The sequence below is a fragment of the Monodelphis domestica genome, chromosome 1 (assembly GCF_027887165.1).
Source record: "Monodelphis domestica isolate mMonDom1 chromosome 1, mMonDom1.pri, whole genome shotgun sequence".
In the NCBI taxonomy this organism is placed as follows: Eukaryota; Metazoa; Chordata; class Mammalia; order Didelphimorphia; family Didelphidae; genus Monodelphis; species Monodelphis domestica.
The window spans coordinates 577,034,862-577,059,670 of NC_077227.1; the positions used below are offsets into that span (position 1 = coordinate 577,034,862).

Below are 24,809 nucleotides of genomic sequence, written 5' to 3' on the forward strand. Positions count from 1 at the left end.
TGTGTTATACATATATATCTGTCCAAAAATGGGGATTAAAAAATACAGATAGAGATAACACCAACATTTCCACTCTTGCTACAACCACCTCAAACCTGCCTTCCCTACATTCTGGTTCCTTCAAAAATTGTTAAAAGAAAATGAAATTAGTGATAGTATTTCCATGCGTAAAAGTGTCTAGATATACTATTGTGTCATATAACCAGATACTAAAAACAGCGGGGTATTGATTTTAATTATTCTTTTATTAAGAGTATAAAACAATAAAATGTGTATGAGTCTGTGATTATAGTGATGTAGAGATTTTGTTACTGAGAAAGCTCTCTCCACAAATACAGGTGTTAGCAAGCAACTTTTTTAAAAGATAGCATCTTAGAGATTTTCCAGGTATCACTGGGGTAAAGTCCCATGATTAGAGGCACATAAAATGTTTCAGAGTACTTGAACTTCAGACATCCTGATGGTGAGGGTAATTCTTTATTTATGGGTATTTTGCTCCTGCTAGATAGTTGTAGTAGTAAAGTCTGAAAAACGTTTTCATGCATTTCTTCACTTTAGTCTCAAACTAGCCTCTGAAATAGAAATTAGAGATACCCAATTTTACACATAAAGAAATTCAGGCTTTATAAAGGTTAGCTAACTGATCCTGACCATGGTGTCAGAGTGTCACAGGAGGTATTTGAACAGAGGTCCTGCAGACTCCAAATCTTGCATGGTATCCACCAATGGTATACCTGGTCATTGTCATCATCATCATCATCAGCAGCAGCAGCAGCAGCAGCAGCAACTGTAGCATAACCATGTCATCACAACAATAACAAAAAAGTAATACTCAATTAGTCAACGAAAATTTGTTCAGCAATTATTATGAGTTGTTCACTTTTATAAGTAATGTGGATACAGACAAAAAGCAAAAACAGACCCTGTATTTAAGGAGTTAATATTATAATGGGTAAGACAATAACTATAATCTATAACATATAAAGAAAAAATACAGCATACATGGACATGTGGGGCAGCTAAAAGGTTAGGAAGAGAGTAGTTTGTGAAGTTTTAAAATTCTAAAACAAAAGTGGATATGTATTCATACAGCAAATAGGGAATCATTAGAGTTTCAAAAATAGCCACAAAAGTGACTTGTTACAACCATATTATGGTTCATACTTTTGAAGAGGACCAATAACAGTACAGAGTCATATCTTGACTTGCTCATGAATTGAATGTAAGATAATCAGAGTTGCTCAAAGTCATCAACCTCACTTTCTCTTCCAGAGGCATTGTGGTCCAGTTGCAAGAGAAGTCAGGAAAACTGACAATGGCCCAAGATACTGTGGGTGACGTTGGCATAGTTGATATCTGACCAACTCTGAGTGTTTTATTTCATCTACTTCAGCTAGCCTTCATGGCTAATGGAAAAATTGCTTGCATTCATTCATTCCATCAGGGGAAGTCTTCATTTGCTTGAAGTATTTATCTCTCCAAATCATTGAAGGGTTTGATGCCTGTAGGTTATCCTTCACCTTTTGTAGCCCATCTGCAGAGATAGTTTTTTTCCTGGATTTTTTTCTGATTCTATAGCTTTTTGGAGCTACAAGAGAGAATTGGGTGAAAGATAGATACCAAAGATGTATTAGTAGCCCTGAAAAGGGCTTAGCAATCCTCATAGCAGAGCTGCTATTCTTCCCACAATGCCTCATATACTATAAGACCCTACAGACCTAGAGTCTAGGGAAATCACTTTTATAGCTGAGTAGAAGATGGATTAGAGTGATCCAGGACTTAAGACAAGGAGACCTGTTACTCCAGTCCAGGTGAGGGAATGATCTTGAAATAGGGTGATCACTCCATGAGTGGAGAAAGGGGGACGTATGTAAGAGTTGTTAAAGAGAAAGAAATTTTAAGATTTAGCAACTGATTAGGTATATGATCAAGAGAAAGGAGTTGAGGATGATACTGAAGCTGTGAATCTGGGAATTTAAAATGACGATGCTCTTCTTTACTAGATTAAGGAAGTTCAGAGAGGGAAGGGATTAGGAACAAATTTAATGAATTCTGTTTTGTACAAGTTGAGTTTGAAGGATGCCTAGTTCAAAATCTACAAAAGGGGATTAAGCATGTGAAACTGACTGAGTCTGAAGAGAAAGACCTAAGCTAAATATATAGATTTGGGAATCTTTTTTTCTTTAATAAATTTTTAAATTTCTAATATTTTTCAAATAAAAAACTTTAATAATTAAAGTCATAAGATTTGTGGAGCCAGAAGAACAGTGGAACCTAACCTAAATTTAAAGAGAAAGGATCTAAGACAGAGAGTAAAAGATTAACTTTTCTTGTGACAAGGGACTGAAATAGAAAGTTCAGCCTAACTCCAGATGGATTAAGTAGTGTGGCTCAATAAGGAAGACAGTGACTCTAATGGCTAATGCTAGAGGAAACTAAAGCATATCTGGGAAAACAAGAAAAGGATATATTTTCATTTTATTCTATGCTAGTCTGCCTGTGAATCTGGCAGTGGTGGAGGAGGGTATGGTATGAATGGTATGTTGCTTCTAGAGAACAGAATAATAGTTTATTATGGTAGACGGTGACTTCCTCAGTACTAAAAGTCTTCAAGCTGAATGTGAATGATCATTTTTGGAAAATGTAATATACTCATAATTCTCAAGAAGGTCCAATGATTCTTGTTTGCTTCTACAAAAGTAAAAATATTCTTCATCCTGGTATTTAAAGTCCAGAATAATTTTATTCTACTCACTTCACAAACCACTAACATTCTTTTAGTTCCTCAAAGCTATAATGTAGGAAAGCAACTTTTATGGAGATATGACTTTCAGTTTCCCCTGATGGTTCTACATAGCAAGGTTCCTTAGTAGTCACACCTATGGAAGATGCAGAAATGAAAGTCTCTGGCATTGTCAAATGCTTAAACATCACAAAGCTGTATTATATAATTAATGGAAATTTAATGAAATAAGCCTCAGCATTAGTTTTGCTGCTATACTTTAAAGGATCAAAATCTTTTCCATCTGATTTGCAACTGAAACTTCCTACCTGCTGTGTGCCTCTTTAGAATACTTATTTCTTTTATCATGACCAGCAATTATTGTTCCTCTTTCCAGTGCTTAACATAATTATTCACACATAATAGGACTTTACTAAAATTTTTTCATTCAGTAATTTGAATGGTTTGCAACAACTTTTCTTTCATCCTCATACAATCACTGGAATAAGATTTTATGGGCAGCTAGTTAGTGTAGGGGATAGAGTGCTGGGTCTTGAATCAGGAAGGCTTATCTTTTTGAGTCCAAATCTGGTTTCAGACATTTACTAGCTATCTGACCCTGGACAAGTCATTTAACCATATTTTTCTAAGTTTCTTCATCTGTAAAATGAGCTGGAGAAGAGAATGGTGAACTAATCAAGTATCTTTGGAATGAAAACCCCAAATAAAGTCACAAAGAGTTAGGGAACATTACTGAATAACCAAAAAAAAAAAAAAAAAAGAAAGAAAGAAAGAAAGAAAAGAAAGAAAGAAAGAAAAGAAAGGAAAGGAAAAGGAAATGAAAAAAGAAAAAGAAAAAAGTGAACCTTTATTTTAATAGGAAGATTTAAGGACTTTTCCATTCTTGAGAAGTTATTATTATTATCATTCACATTAGATAAATGAGGAAAACCAGAATCCAGTAGTTGCGTAAGGTCACACTGCTAGGTAATGATTGAGCCATAAATGAAACATAGGCTTCTAGTTTCCAATGTGCTTTCCATATCACATACAGATTCTCATTTATCTAAACTATATGACATGTCTATATGTCTACAAAAATAGAGACAGAAAGACACTCATTTCCCTAATGCAATACAACTCAATCTCCTCTTCCTACTTAAATCAGTAATCAAATCAATGTCCATATTCAAAGTCTGTTCAAGATAAACACACTGATGGACTAAATGTAGTTTGCTTAAACATTTAAATGCTTGTCATGAACTGGGCAATAGAAATATTCCATCCATTTTGTTTTCCCTGAGAGGATTATCACTGTATGTAGAAATCTTATAAGTTGTTTTAGATCCCACAAAGAAGTCTCTGTGATGTCCTTGGGCTCAAAGCAATTAATCATCCCAATGTCAGCTAACAAATACCACCACCTAGGAGACTTCACCATCTGTAGAGAATCTTTAGTACTATACTAAGTTAAGTGTGTTTTCCATGGTGCCATACTGATTCCCATGTACTTCAATGAAACTTATAATACAGCCAATCTGGACTATTTTTCATTCCTCAAACATAGCCCTACCTCTTCGCCTTTGCTTATAGCTTTCATATAATCTAATCACAGTGTGGGCTTGGAGGAAAGCAATGGATTGGAATTAAGGATTCATTAGTCATTGATCTTTACTATGTCACTAAATAGCAATTTTAACATGGAAATTTGTCCTTAATTTTCCTTGGCATTAGTTTTCTTTTCTGTTAAATGTCAATGTTTGATTAAATAATCTCTAAGGTCTCTTCCTGCTTTAAAACCGAAGATTCTAATTTTCTGTCCAGTATTTAATCCACTAACATTTCTCACATCTTATTTAAGAGTTAATAAATATTTGTTGAAGTCATGGTAGCTTAGGAAATGGTTCCATTTCTTAAAGTAGCCAGTGGGAATGTTGGTATAGCCAGAGAAGGGGTTTGAAAATATATCAAACAATGTGTTTCTCTTTGTCTCTTTTTGGGACTGTTTTCAGCACTTGTGTTTAGATAATATAAATTCTCTTTACTGGAAAAAGGAGTACTTTTCTCTTAGATGATTGTCATGAAGAACAGTAGAGCAAGAATGGTGTAATGAAAAGAATATTCCCTTTGGAATCAGTAGCCCTTAGTTAAAATCCCATTTCTACAACCTAGAAACCATGTTGGCAAAGCTGTGGCACAGGTGTCGAGGCAGCATGAGGAGGGCTGCTTCATGCACCCAAGGACATTTTTTTTGCATGCCCCACCTCCTTGTGCAACTACCCAATATGACCACTTTCTCTCTTATCTGGGATATTACAGGGGGGGCTAAAAGGCAGCTTGAAATTACACTTTGGGCATGTTATCTCAAAAATATTCTCCAACATTGATTTAGAACATCTCTGATGTTAAATATATTACTTCGACTTTGTGGGTCTTATTTTTCTCAGCTATAAAATGAGGCAATTTGATTGGGACTATTCTAGCTCTAAAACATATGACATGAATTAATACTTCAAAGTGAGGGGTTGAGGAAGTAGACGTGTGGCACATGTAGAACATCTCCATCTATAATGACTGAAAACCTTTTTTCAAAACTTGACTATACTCAGAGGTTTTTGTTCCATGATTAGTGAATTTTAGTTGCTCTGTATAGAATGAGCAAGATTAAAATTAGTAGTAATGATGATGTTTGCTCACCAAAAAGCTGTTCTTTCAATTCTTTTTGATTATCTTTTGGTCCTGAAAGCTTTTCTCAAATGAAGACATAGTTTTTCCTTATGGCATCATCTCTATTCAAAAGTTGCAGCAGGGTGCCATTCATGTATGAGCAGAAGTACTTGGGCTATCTGTCCTTTAGGGTTCCTGTGAAGCAGGGCTTTTGACTGATGAAGCATCTCCTGATAAGACACAAATGTTACCCTTACACTTAATGAAACCCTTATAATTTGAGGCTTTCCATTAATATCTGTTTGTGAAAGTAAGAAGCTTGATGAGCACTTTTCTGGCCTGTTGATTTAATCAGACCTTGTGGCCTCCCCTCCAGTTGAGGTAGTTTTAGTAAAGGGTTCAATTACTAAACAAGAGAGGGGAGAAAAAATTCAAAGAGCTGGGAAACCTTCACCAGCCTTCCCCTGCTGCTCTCATCTCTGGTTCTCTCTAATCCTAAGGTGTTCAATTATGTCCAATGACCCTCTGGCAGAGTAATTAGAAAGCAAAGCTTCCTTTTGAATAATATGATTGACAAACTTGATATATTCATTGCTGACTTTGACTCAAGGCATACTGTAAGCTATTTAAATATTACCAGGGACACAGAGCTTTGATGGGTTTTACAGAACTTACCTTGCTTTCATTGAAGAGCTCCATGTGACAGGTAGCAACAACTCGAAAAAGACTAGCATTCTGTTCCAGGACAGAAATGTGTATCTCCCCAAGGGGCACCAGTGATTGATCCTGATCAATTCTGGCTAATCGCATGCTCATTTTCCATCCTTTGCTGCTCCTCTAGTCCCCCATTAGCACATGCAGTGGGAACTCTTTGTCAGGCAACAGATCAGAGTGAGCTAAAATTTGAACATTAGTTCTCTTCTTCTCGACCTTCCCTTGGTCTCATTTTTCATTTCTCACTAACTCTGACCATCCCTAAGAAGAAAAAAAAAAAGCGAAAGAAAAAAACGTGAACAGTATTGAGAATGAGGGATGTGGAAGTAATGGGAGTACTAGCTGATATTGAGAGGATGTCTTTGAGTATTAGCATTAGTCACTGAAAACAGTCTTTACCTGGAGAAGAATCAGTCCAAAATGGAATTTCAGAAATGTCTGACACTTAAGAGAATGGCTTTTTCTCCTTTTCTCCTAATTCTCTTTCTTCCTCTCTGTCCCTTATCTTTTGCCCTTTCTCCTTCTCCCTCTGTCTCTATCTCTGTGTCTGTTTCTGTCTCTCCCCACATGTCCTCTGTCTCCCCTCATTTAATACAAAATCACAACTCCCCCCCAACTCCAGTCTCTCATTATTTTCATGCTTTCCCTGTATATAAATTCTTACTACAACATAAGTCTAAAGTTTGTTCTTAAAATAATTCCTACCATTATGGAGAACTAAACCATCTAAGGTCTTTAGTGTCCTCTTTTCTACCTGAAAATGTATACGGGTGAATGGATTTACTGGACCCAATAGAATGCTTCCAACTTAATTTTTTTACAGGCTTAATGTGTTTTCTGATTTGAATCAATTTAAAGTGAATTGATTAGTCATTTTGGCATGGGCATTGTACCCCCAGAAACTCAGGCAAACTATTATCAGGGGAATTCCTTTGCTCCCTTACATCCTCGTTACTCCTAACCCAGAACATCTAATAACCCCTATAAAACACTGAAAGGATTATTATCCTTGATCCTCCTTTAGATTTAAGATGGACAGTCCCCAGACAGATGACCCCAGTCAGATTACCAAACCCCTCACCGAATGTCTGAGGGTTTATCATGTCCTCACCATGACGCAATATCTGTTTGTAAAGAGTATAAAATATAAATATAAAATACCCAGAATTGATGTCATCTGGGGGACAGCTTTTCCATCCATACTGTCTTCCAAAGGAGCAGCCTTCCATCTTGCTGCTCCACCTCCTCCTGGCCATTCTCAGCATTACTTGATAAATTAATAAATTTCTCTTTTAATTTTAAGCTAAGTTTTGGAGTTTTGCATTCTTGCAAAAGGTATCCTCCTGAACCCCAGGGGTTCACCTCTACACCCAACAACAATTTCTCAATCGATTTAAGTAATCTCACCTGTAAACTCAGTCGATGGGACAGATTTCACCATTTATAAAGTGAGTGGGTAAAACTAAATTCTATATGAAATCACTTCCAGCTCTAAATCTACAATTCTGTGAATAATAATTTATTTCTTCCAGTACAAAAATCATATTTCTAAGCAGTGTCATATAGTAGATCTGAAATTAAGACAGATTTGAATTTGAATCTCACCTCTGATTATTTATTAGCTTTCTGACCCTAGGCAAGTTGTGATCTGATAAGCTTACCTTTAAAATGGGGATATTCATAATTACCTCCATCACAGGATCATTATTTGCATTTAATGTGATGATATAGGCAAAGTGATTTGAAAAACTCAATAAATTGGTCCTTATATGTAAAATGTTCTCAGGCTAGAATCATATAATATGAGAATTAGAAAGAAAATTAGAGGATATTTTTTCCTGCTCTATAGCTTCACTGTATTCTAGACAACCAATCAATATAATACTTGCTGATTGAATATTAATTCTGATTGAGTATTAATTTATGTAGGACTCAGTTTCCTCTTTGTATAATAAGAGAGCTATATAAGATGTTTTCAAAGTTACTTTTCAGCTCAGAATCTTAAAATGCTCTGATCTTATGATCTTCAATCTTCTCAGGTCTAATACTGCTAATCTTATATTCAAGGATCTTTTTCAGTACAAAATTCTTAGATTTTACAATTTAATGTATATTTATTAATACTTAATATGTGCTTGACACTTCACCTAGCATCCTGATTACCCTTTCCAGACTTTTAAAAATAGAATAGCAGGGGGAAAAGGACTTCAGAAATCATCTAGTTCATCTCCCTAATTTTACAGATGAGACAAATGAAGTCCTGAGCAGTAAAATAAACTTTTAGAGAGCCCCTCAGTTAACTGGTGAAGTTGGACCTAGATACAGTTTTCATCACACAGAGTGCTTTCTCCTATATCACAATTTCTAATGCAGGTTACAAACATGCCTTAACTGATTGAAAATGAATATATATGCATATATACATATATATATGTATATATATAAATATGATGAATCATGACTGATTGAATTTCAGAGATATTCTTGGTCAGATAGATTTTTTGATGGGTAAATTAAGATGCAGTAGCATATTCATTGTCCTTCACTGTAATATAGGGGAAGTGTCTCTTCTCTCTCTCTCTCTCTCTCTCTCTCTCTCACACACACACACACACACACACACACACACACACATCATAAACCTCTTCTCCTTAACTCAATCTAACTTCAGAGATAGGAGCAATTAGAGAGTAATTTATCTAGGGGAAGTGAAGAAAACTGCCCCTTCCCCCCCAAAAAAGGTATTTGTTTCATGTGTTTGTACATATATGTGTGTCTTTGGGACCAATGGCAAACTGAGACCAATATGAGAAAAAATGGTCTTGCTCATCTATAATTTCCTCCCCCTTTTATTCAGGGACCAGTCTTTGGTTACCAGCCTCTCAATTTTGGTTATTATTTTATTTTTTGAAGATAACATATTTTCTTGGGAAAATTATGGCTTATTTAAGAACAAACATGAAATTATTTTCACAGTCTTAACATAATCCATGCAAGGGGCCTGAAACAAATGTTATATTAGATTTATTGATCTGGAAGTCATTTGACCTTTGGTTGTGTCAGCAGCAACCTGAGCTGATATCATGAGAAAGACTGATTTTTTTTTCATATGATTCATATGACTCCATTCTAAAATGGAGTTATCTTCTATATTTCTAATCTTCAAACATCTACCAGTGGTCCAAGCTTATATAGACCAGTTTGAAGCAATGAAAGAATGAATATTTTTGAGTACAGGTTCCCATCACCTTCCTGTTACGCTTAAGTATTTAAAAAATAACTATTTATCTGAACCTCACTTTCTTCATCTCAAAAGTTACATATAATGGTTCCTTAAAGTTTTAAAAATCTTTAAATACATCATTCCATTTGGTTGTGTTGACCTAATTTAGGTGTGTGACTTTGGACCAATTCTACATCTTTAATTCTAAACCCATTATCCATGAGTCTCACAACCTTGTGAAGTTCATATTGTATGTACTTTTTATCTCCATTTTGAATAAGAGTCAACTGAGATAATAGAGTTAAGTGGCTTGCTAATTTTAACAGTTAAAATACTTGCAGTATTTCCCTTTTATGAGCAGGTGCCAAATTGTTATTCCAAAAGTACAAGTCTGACCATGCTACTGTCCATTGCAGTAATCTCCAGGAGCTCTCATTTTTTCTAGGATCAAATAAAACATTCCCTATATGTCATTTGAAGCTACTTACAAACTAGCTCCAACCTACCTTACCAGATTTACCACATCTTACTTCCTTTTACACACTCTCTGTTTCTGATTAGACTGATCTTTTTGCTATTTCTTACATGCCACATTCCATTACCTTTCTTGTATTTGTGTCTAACTTGCTCAGCCTGCCTAGTATTCACTTTCCCCCCATCTCTAGCTTTTGGATTTTCTAGAATCAGCTTAAATACAACTTCCAAAAGGGTTTTTTTTTTCCTGTGTCCCTAATGTGTAGTGCCTCCCAATTCAAATGACCTTGTATTTATTTAGAATATATCCTGTATATATTTATATTTATACATGTTATCCAATTCTCATTTGATCTTCAATGATGAGAAGCAATTATCTCTCAATACACTTTAATCCAATTTTGTGTGGCTTTACTTGTTAAAACATTTACATTTATGCTGAAGCCTAATTTGTCTCTCAGCAACTTAACTTCCACTCATTGTTCTTGGTTTTTCCCTCTGACACCTAGCAAAACAAACAGGGACAATTTCTCTTCCTTGTGGCAGTCTTTTAAATGCTTAAAGATAGTTATTCTATCACCCCAAATCTTCATTTACTACATAAAACATTTCTACTTCTTTTTCTTAATTGCATGGTTGCCAGAACACTTAACATCCTGGTTATCCTTCTCTGAAAATGCTCTAGCTAATCAATGTCCTTCATAGATGTGATGCCTAGAATTAAACATAAACTCCAGATTCAGCCTGCTAGTAGCAGACAAATAGTAGCACTACAATATTTTTCCTTGCACATTGTTTCTATTAATGTAATCCAATATATTCACTTTTTTAACTGTACGTCACACTATTATCATATTAAATTCATTTTACACTAATACTACATTTTTAACATATGAGTTTTCTATTTCTTCCATTTTGTATTTTACACTTATGTTTATGAACTTGTGTCTTCTTTGCATTTATTGTTATTTAATTTCATGCTATTAGCTATGGCTTACCATCTTTGCCTATTGAGAACCTCTTGCACCACTATTTGTCATTCCATATGATAGCCATTTATTCATTCAATTCAGTAGTTATTTCAGCAAATATTTATTAAACAGATTAGGTATTGTGCTAGGTATTGGGAACAAGGACAAAAATTAATTAGTTTCTGTTTTCAAAGAGCTCAGATTCTATTGGAGAAAATCAATCAATTAAAGAACATTCATTAGGTGGCTTGTTGCATGCCAGGTACTAAGACCTAGAGAATCATGTCCCAAGAACACTGACTAATTTATAAGTAACTTTTGAATCTAGCCATCAAATCAGTTCTAAATTTGTCTGAGGTTATAGATGATTAGCCTACATTTTGCCATTCTTTACAAGGAAAAAATCTGAGGTACTTTTTAAGAAGTTTTGCAAGAACAAAATTGCTGATAAACAAACCCTAGGTAAACCATAACTAAAACCTTTCATTTATCCAGCAGATTAAGTATTCTGTCAAAATTTTTAAAATAAAAATAAAAAGGAAAAATAGGGGCAAATAAGTAGCTCAATGGATAGAGGGACAGACCTGGACATGGGAAGTCCTGAGTTCAAATATGACCTCACAAACTTCCTTGCTGTGTGATCCTAGGCAAGTCACTTACCTAATTCCTCAGCCCTTACCATTCTTCTGTCTTGGGACTGAAATTTAGCAATGATTCTAAAATGGAAGATTTTGTTACTTATTTTTTTTAGAAAGGGAGGGACAGAATTTAGACAGTCATGACCTATTTTGGATGCCTATATCCAGTACTTAATTTTCTAAATGTTGAGCAAGTATGTCTTTAAAAATTCATTTTATTATTTTCCCAGAAATTAAATTCAAGTTCACTGGCTTAGAGTTTTTGGATTTAACCTTTTCTTTTTTGAAAATTTGGACATTTAGCTTTCACTATTCTTACAATTCCCTTCTATTTTTTAGAATATTTCATTATCACTGATGGGACCTCGGTAATCATGTCTTTCAGTTCTTTCAGAACCCAAAGATATGTAGGTACATAGACAGATGATATATATATATATGTATATACAGATAGATAGATAGATAGATAGATAGATAGATAGATAGATAGATTTCATGTGGCCCAAATTAGATGACTATACCAATAGCAGAAGTACATTATTATTGCCTCCATGGTTTTCTTTTGCGTTCATGGCATATTAGTTATTTTTTGTAATTTCTCAGATATACCATCATTTGTAGGGAAGTCATTTTCCTTTACAAAAAAAATGCAGAAAGAAATAAAGCATTATCAGCTCTGCCTTCTCTGTCTTTTGAGAGTGACCATCATGCCATCCACCCCTACAAAAGGGTCCTTTCACTTTCTTTGGTTCTCCTTTTTCTCCCTAAGTGGCTAAATGAAGGCTATTTCCCTTGGCTTCTTTGGTCATCTCAGCTCATTGAGTTTTAGCTTTCCCATTATTATTTTTACATTTTTATATTTATAATGATATTATTTATATTATATTTATATTTATTATTTACCCCTATCACACTTTTATATTCATTTGTTGTTGTTGTGAGGCTTAATTCCCATGTTCTGTATATTTAAAAAATTATGTTGGTGGATTATTCCCTTGGGTATCTATATAGGTATCCTATCACACATACTATTTTCCTTCTTCTTTGGAATAATATATTTTTGTGTCTGCAAAATTTCATTTTTGAGCATCTCCCATCCCCTCCATTTTTATTTTTGCTGAGCACATTATTGGATAGAATACAAATTTTCTCTTTGAACTTTTTAAAATCTACTTTCTCCAAATCTGAAGGATATATTAATCTAGTCCTACTGACCCCCTCCTTTATAACAAACTCTAGTATGGAGATGCCACTTTTTTCTGAGGATTCATCTTGTCTATGTTAACAAAAGTTGCTTTCTCTTAATGAGAATCAGATCCAGAATAACATTGCTCCACGTTGCTTCTATTTATCATGAAGGTGAGTAAAAAATGATATGCTGTTCTATTTTTGAAGAGTTGGAACTCCAAAAAGTTTTAAATAATTTAAGTTCTTGATTACTACGATATCATGCATCTTTAATAGGACTGTGCCCAATTTTCTAAACTTCTCATCCACTTCCCTCTTTCTTTTCAGATAGTTTATTATGTTCTTGAATGAATAAACCACTTATATGTCACTTCTTTAACTTCTCCCAAATACTCTTTTTTTTTTAAACCCTTACCATCCATCTTGGAGTCACTGCTGTATATTGGTTCCAAGGCAGAAGAGTGGTAAGGGCTAGGCAATGGGAGTTAAGTAAGTTGCCCAGGGTCACACAGCTGGGAAGTGTCTGAGGCCAGATTTGAACCCAGGACTTCCAGTCTTTAGATCTGATTCTCAATCTACTGAGGCACCCAGCTGCCCCCACCCAAACACTCTTGATCATACTTCCCCCTCTTAGTTCCTGGATTTTTTCATTTGAGTATATTTTATTGATATTCAAAGCTAATGGAAGGTTGAGTAAAGAGGGCAAAAGGGAGAACACTCAAGACAAATTCTCTCAATGTTCTTCACTAAACAAATATGAAATCAAATTCTGGAGCAGCATAACCAACAAAAAGTTGTTGTAAAATGCTTTTTCTGTCCAGAGCTACTTAGGAATTTGGAAAGACAAATTCATGGAATAGGGAAGAGGCTAACTGGGAGTACAATATAACAGCAGCATCAGGTGTGGGTCCTGTGGCAACAGCCATAATAGAAGCAGTCACCACAACAGTAGTAAGGTCAGCATCCCAAGCTGGTAAGAGAATTAGAAACCAATCAGAATAGGTTTATCAGGGACCCTTGTGCTGGTACTGGGTGTATGACTGGCTACCTTTTGGCCCCTTCATTGTCCATTAGCCAGTTCTTGGTCACAATTCCAGGGTGGAGAAGAACACAAAATCAATGCAAAGTAGCAAGTTTCCTAGTTCCTGACCACAATTCCAGGGCAAAGACCGGGGCAGAGACCAAGCTTCTAGTTGTTGCAACAGGGCAGAGAAGAATTCTAGGGCTGGCTACTTCATGGAACAGGAGCCTTGGTTGGGTAAGGCTGAAACTAGTTTGCAGACCCTGAAAGCAGTGACCACACACACCTCTCTTCAGATCACATGACCTTGGAAACATGAAAAACTTGGAAAGACTACAGAAATAGCTGTGAAAAATATCATGGTAAAAGAAAGCTGAAGATTGGGACAGTGACATTAAAGCATTATATGATACACTTGCCATCTGAGAACAACTGTTCTGCATATAAATTTGGAACTGTGCCTTAAAGGTTTATAAAATTGCACATACAATTTGACCAAGCAATAATACTCCTAGGTTTGGATCCCAAAATGATTACAAATAAAGGAGGGGGGAAGGACCTCAATGTCTAAAAAATATTTATACTAGCTCTTTTTGTGGTATCAAAGAATTAAAAAGTGAGGAGATGCTCATCAATTGAGGAATGGCAGAACAAGTTGTGGTACATAATTGTCATGGAATACTATTGTGCCACAAGAAATGATGAGCAGGGGGGCAGCTGGGTATCTCAGTGGATTGAGAGCCAGGCCTAGAGATGGGAGGTCCTGGGTTCAAATCTGTCCTCAGACACTTCCCAGCTGTGTGTCTCTGGGCAAGTCACTTAACCCCCATTGCCTAGCCCTTACCGCTCTTCTGCCTTGGATCCAATAAACATTATTGATTCCAAGATGGAAGGTAAGGATTTAAAAAAAAAAGAAATGATGAGCAGGATGATTTCAGCAAATTCTGGAAAGACTTAAGTGAATTGATGCAAAGTGAAATTAAATTATTAGAAGCAAGAGAATATTATCACAGTATAATATATGACCAACTGTGAATGACTTAGCTATTCTCATCAATACAATGATCTAGGACAATTCTGAAAGACATAAGAAGAAAATTATATCCACTTCTAGAGAAAGAATTGATAGAGACTGAAAACAGATTAAATCAAACTTATGTTTTACTTTTTTTTTCTTTTTTATTGTTCTGTTTTCTTTTTAAGGCATTACTAATACAGAAATATTTTGCATGCCTGCATAAGTATAACATATATTAAATTATCTACCTCATCATTGAAGCAGGAAGTTAACAGAGAAGGACAGACTGTGGAAATCAATTTTTTAACATACAAACATATTTACATGTAACTGAGGAGATTGAGGAATAGGTAAAGGAGTCTTATCAAATTATTTAATCATGTGAATATGATGTTTCATACCTAGATCAAGGAGAGCAAAAAACAACAAAACAAAACAAAACTATAGACTAAATGTGTCTATATAAAATGATTGATGCAAAAAAAATTTAATAAAATATTAGCAAGGAGATTAAAGCAGTACAAATCAAATATACATTATGATCAGGTGGAATTCATACTAAGAATAGGGGTCTGCTTTAGTATTAGGAAAACTATAATCATAGTTGTCTTTATCAATAATAAAAATATAGATAGATAGATAGATTATCTCAATTGATGCAGAAAAAGCTTTTGACAAAACACAACACATTCTTATTAAAAACACTAGAAATACAAGGAATAAAATGGAGCTTTTCTTAAAATAGCATCTCTCCAAAAGGCCAGGAATTTCAAGGGAATTAATGAAAAAAGTGAAGAAATTCAAGCTAGTAGTACTAGATTTCAAAGTACTGGGCACACATGCCTCATCTCATACAAATGCTAATTGAGTGTCTATGCCCTTACAAAGAAGCTACAGAATACCATAAGATTTGAGGTCCAATTCAGTTCAAGGATCTGGATCAATCATGTTATATATTATATAATATATATTAGATTATTATTATATTATATATTATTATATAATATATGTATATTAGAAATATATCCATAAGTCTGGTACATGAGCACTTTGCTTATTAGAGTCAGCTTTTGATACATCTTTAATACTTTCATAATTCAGTCATACCTGAAACCCCACATTTAACTTCCCTTTGCCTGAGATTTTCCTCAATTGTAAACTGGAGATAATAGCAGTACCTACTTCTCAGGGTTATTGTAAAGATTAAACTACCTAATATTTGTAAAATGTGGTTAGCACCGAGCCTGGCATATAGTTGGTAAATATAATGTTTCTTCCCTTTGCCTTCTTTTCTCCAATGGATAAAAATAAATCTGGTGAATAACTGGTGGTCTTTACCTTCTGATTCTGGACTTTATGATTATTGCCAATATTTATAGGTTCATTCTGGAATGAATCACTACAATGAATCATTACCAATAGGTAGTTATTATATATTCTGATAAATCTTTAGATGTCCTCCGTTATATCTTAGCTTCATGCCCCAGGAAAATAACATTCCTTTATACTGCTTATATCTGTCAATAAGGAGATGCCTCACTACAGATCAGCAGGGAAGGATTCTGTACTTTCTACTTTAGATCCCTGCTTCCCTGTTTTCTTTTTTTAATGAATAATCTCTCTCCTGCTATCTTCTTTAGTTCTACCACATTATTCTTTGGAACACAAGCAATTCTTTGCTTCAAAGTATTCAACTCTCTCCTTTTCCAAAAAACCCTCAAATCTGTTTTTAATCTACAATGGCACAAATGTCCTTCTTTCCTTCTTTCCCCTTTCCTCTGTGTGGCATTCTTCCATTCTCTATAATATGGCAAGGTTGAAGTCTCCCTTGATCCGTCTGTGATTCCCTTTTTTTTCTCATGATAATTTTATTTTTGTTTCTTTTAGGTATCCTTCCATAAAATTAACAACGATGATTATTATAGCTATAATAAACTCTTAATTATATAATTCTATTTATTTCTCTAATGCTTTAAAATTTGAAAAGTACTTTACATTTTCTTCCTCATTTTGTTGTGAGGTGCAGAGTTGAACCTCTGGGGTTCTGGAAGGGTACCTTTTGCAAGAATGCAAGACCCCAAAAACTTAAAATGAAAAGAGAAATTCATTAATTTGGAAGGTATTGTTGAATCTGGCCAAGAGGGAAGCATGGGCGGAAACCTGTCTCCTAGATGGAACAACATGGGTGGAAAGCTGCTCCTTGGGAGGACAGCACAGATGGAAAAGCTGTCCCCACACCCAGAGGGCATCAATTCTGGAGTTTTTATACTCTACAAAAGTGAAGAAGTGCCTCTGGAGTGGTATGCACTGGAGCAAGGGGTTGGGGTGGAGGTTTGCTGAAGGCATGGGAGTAGACCTCATGATTTGGAGGACAGATGGATGAGGTGTGTCTCTTTGTCCATGTCAAAACAATGGGACAATCAAAGGAGGGTGATCCTCCAGGTCAAATGTTTCTGGTTGGGAGCCTGGAGGGACAAAGGGAGCAAAGGAATTTCCCAGATAATAGGTTGCCTGAGTTTCTGGGGGTACAATGCCCTTGCCAATTTTATCTTTGTAATGATTCTAGGAGGAAGGTATTATCATTGTATTTATTTTAGATAAGGAAATTGATGCAGATAGAATTTAAGTGATTTATCTAGGATGATACAAAGGTCATATGTGTTTGAATCTGGATTTGAAATCATCTTTCTAACTACAGACTTTAACCTACTATCAACTAGAATCTACCTTAATTAATTTAAAATATGTGATTCCAGGAGGCCAGAACTAGCAAATGGAAGTATAGGACAAGAGTTATGAAGGAAATGCCAATTGAAATAATTTTTAAATATAACTAGAGTCCAAGAGGTGCAAAGGGAATGTGTTTGATAAGTAAAAAAAAGCCTTGTATTGTACAGAGAACAAAAAATAGGTCAGTTTGTCTGGAATAAAGACTGTGTGAAAGAAAATAGTGGAAATAAGCTAAAAAAAATATTAGCCCAGATTTTGAAAGCTTTTACATGCCAAAGTGATGAGTTGGTATCCTATTCTAGAGGCAAGTGGGAGCCATATGAATGTCTTAAAGAGTAGACTGATGTGGTCAGAGTTGTGTTTTAAGAACAGGATTTAGGAACAGTGCAGAATACAATAGGAAAGAGATAAAAAGATATCCACTTCAGTATCCATGTACTCCAAAACTATTACATTTCTTTTTTCTTATTCTGCCCTTCTACAAATGACTAGAAAACTTCCTTTTCCTTTTCCACATTTACATTTCTATTAGGCAGAGATTTAAAGTGTTTCTATATGATGTAAGATGTCATGATTATTGGTGTTTTAAATGAAAATTCGATGACAAAATCCTAGCTAGTATTCAAAAAATTTAAATCGGAAGAGAATAAAAGTTATATTAAAAAAAAAACTTTAATTTTTTAGTTACATGTAGGAACAGTTTTTAACAATTGCTTTCTGACATTTTTCAAATCAAATTATCTTTCTTCTTTCTCCTTCTACAAAGTGGTAAATCTGTTAGAGGTCATTCCAGTGGTTCCATGCAATATATATTTCCATTACTCATGCTATGACAGAAGACACATATCACATAAACAATTAAAAAATCATGAAGAAAGTAAGATGAAAATTGTGTGCTTTGATCTGCAATCAGATTCCAACAGTTCTTTCTTTGACTATGGATAGTATTTTTTTTTATCGTGAATCCCTAGGAGTTATCTTGGAATCTTGTTTTGCTGATAATAGTTTAGTCCTTCATGGTTGATCATCTTACAATAAGTCTGTTCCTATATAAACTCTTCCACTGGTTCTGCTCCCTTCACTTTGCATCAGTTCATATAAGTCTTTTCAGTTTTCTCTGAACTCATCCTATTTGTAATTTCTTTTGACACAATAGTATTCCATTACAATCATATTCCACAACTTGTTCAGTCATTCCCTAATTGGTAGATATCCCCCTCAGTTTCCAATTCTTTGCCACTACAAAAAACTGCTAAAATATTTTTTGTACCAGTTGGTTCCCTTTTCTCTAATGCCTTTGAGATATGCACCCAGTAGTGGTATTTCTGGGTTAGAATTTGCATAGTTTTATAGTCCTTTGAGTGAAAAATATCAATATTCTTAAAGAATATAACTTTCAGAATTCACACTGAGAGAATTTTACATCTCTTCGCCAATATGTAAACAAATCATATGAAAAAAAAAGCTGCAAAGATAAATGAGGAAAATGGAATTATTTGCATGGTACTTGGAAGGACTTAATTTAGCTTTAAACTTCTCCTTTCTTTATCCTCCCTCTTGATGGATACTTACAAAATAAAAATCAAGCAAAACAAAAACATAAATAAAAAGCCAGATGTTGTTTTTCATCCTTCACTTCAAAGAAAACCAATGGCGTCATAGGGTGATGTTTTGATTAATGTGTGAATTTGTTTTAAGTGAGGAAAAGTTTTACAAAGTTGTTGGTCTCACTTGTTTTTCCAGAGTCACTGAAGTCAGGACAACTCGTAATGTCCCAGGTTGTATGTTATCTTCAATGTTTGACCAAGTTCTATGTTCCACAGGGCCCTTTTTCAGCTACTTTCAAGGTCAATGGAATAAAAGTATTCTCATCTTCCAATTTCATCATGAGAAGTCTTCACAAGTTGTAGTACACATCCCATTAATTCCCTAATGAATTTGAGGCCTGTCAACCTGGTTAGACTATCTGCCAAGACAATATAATTAAAGGAAGTTCTATCTAGCATTTTTAAGGATGAAAATTGGGCATTTTGACTCAATTAGAGAGTTATAAAGTAATATTGTGGTCGTTGATTGTAAAATATTATAGCTTAAAGCAAAAGGACTTTTAGTAGCTTTTATTTACAAAGAGGTGGAAAGAATGAAAGTGGGAAAAATAGATAAAGAACCAGATTTTTAACAAGCCTACCAGCCCTAAGAGCTTCTCCAGCAAAGTGCAGTCTAGTTCAGCACCCCAGCAGGAAGCTTCCTCAGGTCTTCATCTTCATGTGGAGTCTTCAGTCAAAAGTTCACCAGCACAATCTCCTCTAAAGTCTGAGCCCTTCACAAAACAAGCTGAGGCAGGATCCAGGGAAAGAGTCTCTCCAAATGCCAATAAAGGAATGTTAGAAATACCAAGCTCTCCAGCCCATGTTAGTCTCTTTTATACCCCGTTTCCCATGCCATTTCCTGTCTCTCTCCCTTCTTCACAAAAACCAATTGTAGCCTTTCAATTTGCTTAGTCCTACCTAGGGCTGGGCACTCCACTTTGGAGGTGAGAGTTTTTGACTTGTGTACTCCCTTACTAAAGTGTTAAGAAGGGACTCTTTGAGTTCTTGATTGATTGAATTAAAAGTTACTGATTGATTTCATTAAAATAGACATAATCTTCACACATTGTTAAGTAGATTATAATTTAGAAACCTGAAACCTTAGCAATAGAAAAGACTTTGGAGTCAAACCTCCCACCCAATCAAGTTTTAATTGTTTTCATTACAGGTCTCTGCAATGACAGCCTTCAACCAATGACATCAACTGAGTATCTATCTGCTTCAAGTCTTACTTTGACAAAAAACAAACAAAAAAACCAAACATTTTAGCTAGATATCCAATTCATAGTAGTACATAAAGAGAAAAGCTCCAAAACTCAAATGCCATCTTGGGCTGCATTATTTCTTAAATTGTTTGTTCTATTAGGTAGTAACATGAATTTTTAAAGAAAACTGTGTATATTAAATGCCTATTTTACTCTGAGTTGGTACAGAAATTCTTCAATGCTTTATTGTGGTATTTAAGTGACTCTTGCGACAGACGCTGGCACTAAAGAAAAAGTGTCAAGCTGAAGAGTGTGTGAAACTGATCACCTCAGTGGAAGAGGGGTCCCAGGAAATTGGAATCTTGAGGAGGAGAAGACTCTGCCTGGTAGAAAAGTTGTTCTCTCAGTCTTGAGAAACCGAAGAGAGAAGGTAGAAAAAGATTTTCTCCTGAGGGTTACCCACCTTTCCTGCTGGTGACTGAAAATCCTTCCTCCCAACATTTTCCAATTGAAAAAACTATTGAAGAGGACACCTGAGAAAGACATTTTATATCTCTGGTGGACTTTACTTCAGTTCCTGTTGCCCTCAGTCTGAACTGTGGCCTAGGGGCCAAACCCAGGGTGAGCCAACCTGACTTTCTCTTAGCGGCCTCAGGCTGCCAAAGCCTGAGTTCCCCCCAAACTCAAGGAAGGAGGAAAAGGGTTTTAGATAGAGACAGGGGCCCCTTTTCCCCACTTCCATTTGACATTCTTTCCCTGCTAGTTATTTCTTTGTATTACAACTGTAAGGTTAAAATTATGGTTGAGACAGAATGTAATAATTATATTTGGTCACCGAGGATTTTGTTTGTAAAATCCTAATGAAACACCCAAACTCAGCTGGAAATTTTATGGTGATTTAATTGATATAGTGGAAGAGATTAAGAAGAAGGAAGAAGGAAGGGGTTAGTACTGGGTGAGAAGATTAGAAGACCTAGAAAGTAAGGTTTTGAGAGTGAAGGAGGAAAGAATCAGCCTAACCTCCAATGGGGCTCAGCTAAGATGCCCAAACCTGAATCAGCTCAAGGGCAAAACTCACCACCAAAACTCCAAGATGTCAAAATGCCTAGCACACTCTCAGCCAGAGTCTCCTCTCCAGGGAAAGAGGAGTAGAGAGGAAGTGACATGCCTTATATAGACAGTTTTACATCACTTCCCTATGTCTCATCTGTACCAATTATGACTAAGCTTGACTTAGGACAGCCCAGAGGTCTATCATTTTTCTGCACATGTCTGTTGAAGGCCATTTCCTTAGATAATTAAATCTTGAGTTTGATGCAGACCTTTTAAATCTTGTTCACCTAAGAAGGGAGGAGAAATTTAGAGTTTCCAACACCTGATTCTGTTATTCCAAGTATCTCCATTGTTACTGATCAGGAAATAGCTAAATCAGATCTTCTAAAGAATGGTCTGATTAGGGTGGAATAGTTTATAAAATTCACACTCCAATTGAGTTGACATTAAAATAATTATCTTTTCCCCAAGATGAATGTGAGTGAACAGATCAAAGGGAGACCCTTTGGTCTCGAGTAGTGGAGGGGGGACATGAGGGACAAGAGCAAATCTGGAAGAGCAGCCTTATCTAAGAAGGGACAGCAGAAGGGGAAAAAATCTTCAAAGCCCATCTCCTCTCTCTGAGCCAACTTTAAACATCAGTTGTCTCCTCTGAACCCACTTTGAGAAGAGGGGGTCTCCACTCCTCTTTCCCTCTCTCTAAACTGAAAGTCTTAACCCCTTGGGTTACAAATTAACCTCCCCTCAAATACGTTCTTTAATATTATAACTTTGCACACAAGCTCTACCATCTTCAACTATTCCTAGAAACTTTTGAGTATGATCTCAATGAAAAATCATTTCTGCTTTCTAAGGACCAATCTAATTAGATATTTGTTATAAATAAAAATTAATCTCAGGGGCTTAATATTAAATTTATAAGTATTTATTAGTAAAGAGAGAGTAAGAGAGAAATAAAGTTTCCAGCCTTTTTAATTTAAGTAGGATCTGGTCCCAGATTTCAGCTCCACATGATCCCTTCCATGGACTTCCACTTACCAGAGACAGCAAGATGATGTAAGAGCTCAGAGAAAGGGCCAGTCCAGAGAAGGAGTCAGAACAAAGATAGGTACAGAAGCAAAGAATGTCAATGTAAGGGAAATGTAAGGGGGACAAAAGGGTTTTTTTTTAATAAAAGTTTGGACTAGATTATTTAAAATATGTTCACCAGGAATTTTATTAATTCCAAAGAGATTTATTTACAATTTATTTACAAAGTATAAAAAGCTTCAAGTAGGAAATCAGAGAGAGGATAGGGTAAGATATCTAGGCTATACACTAAGTATTTTGCTGCAACCCCTGGCTCAACCTGGGCAGGGGAGTTTAGTCCCTAACCAAAGAGGCCTTGACTTTTGGGCCAAGGACCTGGGGATGCAAGGAATCTCTCTCTAGAGGATAGGCCTCTCCTTGAGACTAGTCTCTTCAGAAAATCCAGGAAAGGACTCAGCTCTTTTCACTCACCACATGTCAGTCCAAAGGGAGAGATTCAATGATAATCTCACCAGGAAGGATCTCAGGTCCAGGCAGCAGATTCTTCACCAGATTCCAATTCCAACTCAGAAATCTAGAACAAGTTGAACTCTTCCCAGGAAGCTATAACTCCCTTTTAAAGACATTTTCTTTTGTGGCACTTCCTTACCTTCCTCTACTTTCACGTCTACCAATTATAGTTGAAGCTTTGCTTAGGACTTCCCCCTCAGGTTGATTAGGCTTTGTCACCCACTATCTCATGCATAGGTCACAGACCTCCCCCACTTAACACTTAATGAAGTGTTTACACTTTTGTTGATTAAATCTAAAAAATTGGGCAGGGGAGTTAATTTAATCTTCACAATCAAGGGGAGAGTTACTAATTTCATTTTCACAAACAGGGAAGAGTTAATTTTAGACTTTACAGAGAAGAACTAGAAGGAAAAGAGTAATTCCTCTATCAATGCTGGCTTTTCAAACCTAAGTTCCTCCCCCCATTCTTGCATTGGCCACTGGCTTTCATACCTTATGCTTTCTGACTTCTGTGGCACCTTCACTTCAGGCCCTAGTCTATGATTCCTATGTGTATTATGGGGGGGATGGAAGTCTCCTAGATATTCAATTCACACATATTTAAAGTTCTAGCATCTGTTCACTGGCAAACTTGATAATAAATTCTTTAGGCATGGCAATCCAAAACAAGGAAAATGAATATAAATGTGTAACCCTCTGACATTTTTCAAAGAATCATAGTTTGAACAAGGACTTTTTGAATTTGGATCAAGGGGAGGAGAGAAAAGATGAAGGGGAAGAATAGGGAAGATTTTATTTAGAGTAAAGATCAAACGTTTTGGTATCAGGACCCTTTTACATTATTTGAAATTATTGAGAACCCTTCAAGTGAATAATGTCAGGCTATGTTTGCCAAAAAATTAAAATAGATTAGTCTTATTTTTAAAATAGTTTTGACATCATAGGCCCCCCTGAAAGGGTCTTGGGTACCACTATGGTTCAACACTTAGAGAAAGCCTGATGTGACCCTAAACTGCAACAGGACTTGGGAAAATCAGCAGTTAGAGAGTTTGGGGCTCATTATGAAGTCATTGGGAGAAGGCAATATACTCCCAAATTTCATTATAATCTATATTTTAACATCCTTAAGTAAAGCCCCAGCTGCCCTTCCTGAGTTAAGAATGAATACAGAATCAATACTTTAGTGTTTAGTGTGGTCCAACTTTGCACAGACCTTGTGTGATTGAGAGGAAAAAAACAAAACAAAACAGTGCATATGTAATCTGAGAATCTGGAAGAAAATATTGACATTACCATGTACTAACTCTGACCCAAGGCAAATTGTTTCACCTTTTTAGCACTTAGTTCCATCATCAAAACAATGACAACTAGGTGATTTCAATAAGATTCTTTCTAATCCTAAATTCCATGTTCTTGTATCAGCATTAAACAGGAGAAATTCATCAAAACATTGTTTTTTTCCCATTCTATTGGCTAGATAACCCTATCTAAACATACCAGAGGACTTAATTCAGCAAGGCTAACAAATATTCAAACTGCAGACTACCCTGCACTGGTCTACTCACAGTAACAAAAGCAGGTTGCAGGGTCACTGTACTGTCCTGGAGGGTTAGTGTGAAATGCTAGCTATTCTTTCATTTAAAATAAATAAATAAATAAACAAATAAACAAACAAACACATAAATGAATGAATGAATGAATAAATAAATAAATAAATAAATAAATAAATAAATAAATAAATAAATAAATAAATAAATAAATGATGTGGCCTCTTTTTTCCTCTTCCATAGACATGCTACTGAACAAAGCTATGTTCTCCCTAGTCTGATTGGGGAAAACTCATTCAGTTGATGCTTCAGTAGAACATATTTCTATCTTTTTCTTTTCAAGCTATCACCTACATTTTAATTTAATAGACAATGCTAATTAACCCATTATCAGACCTATTAGAATTCTTTGGGGTTGAAAGATGATTTATATAAGTGCCAGTATAATTTAGAATAGTGATATAGTAAAATATGGAACCTAAATAACTTCAAACTCCAGAGAAGAAT

At 35.4% G+C, this 24,809-nt stretch overlaps 1 long non-coding RNA gene across 1 annotated transcript; it reads right to left on the minus strand.

Moving 5' to 3' along the window:
- Positions 1-247: 247 nt before the first annotated feature.
- On the minus strand, positions 248-21,430 carry LOC103102068 (uncharacterized). The gene is made up of 4 exons (XR_458908.3): positions 21,239-21,430; positions 6,065-6,364; positions 5,420-5,619; positions 248-572 (listed from the first exon to the last, which is right to left on the minus strand). It is a non-coding gene; the product is annotated as an uncharacterized LOC103102068 (long non-coding RNA).
- Positions 21,431-24,809: the final 3,379 nt, after the last annotated feature.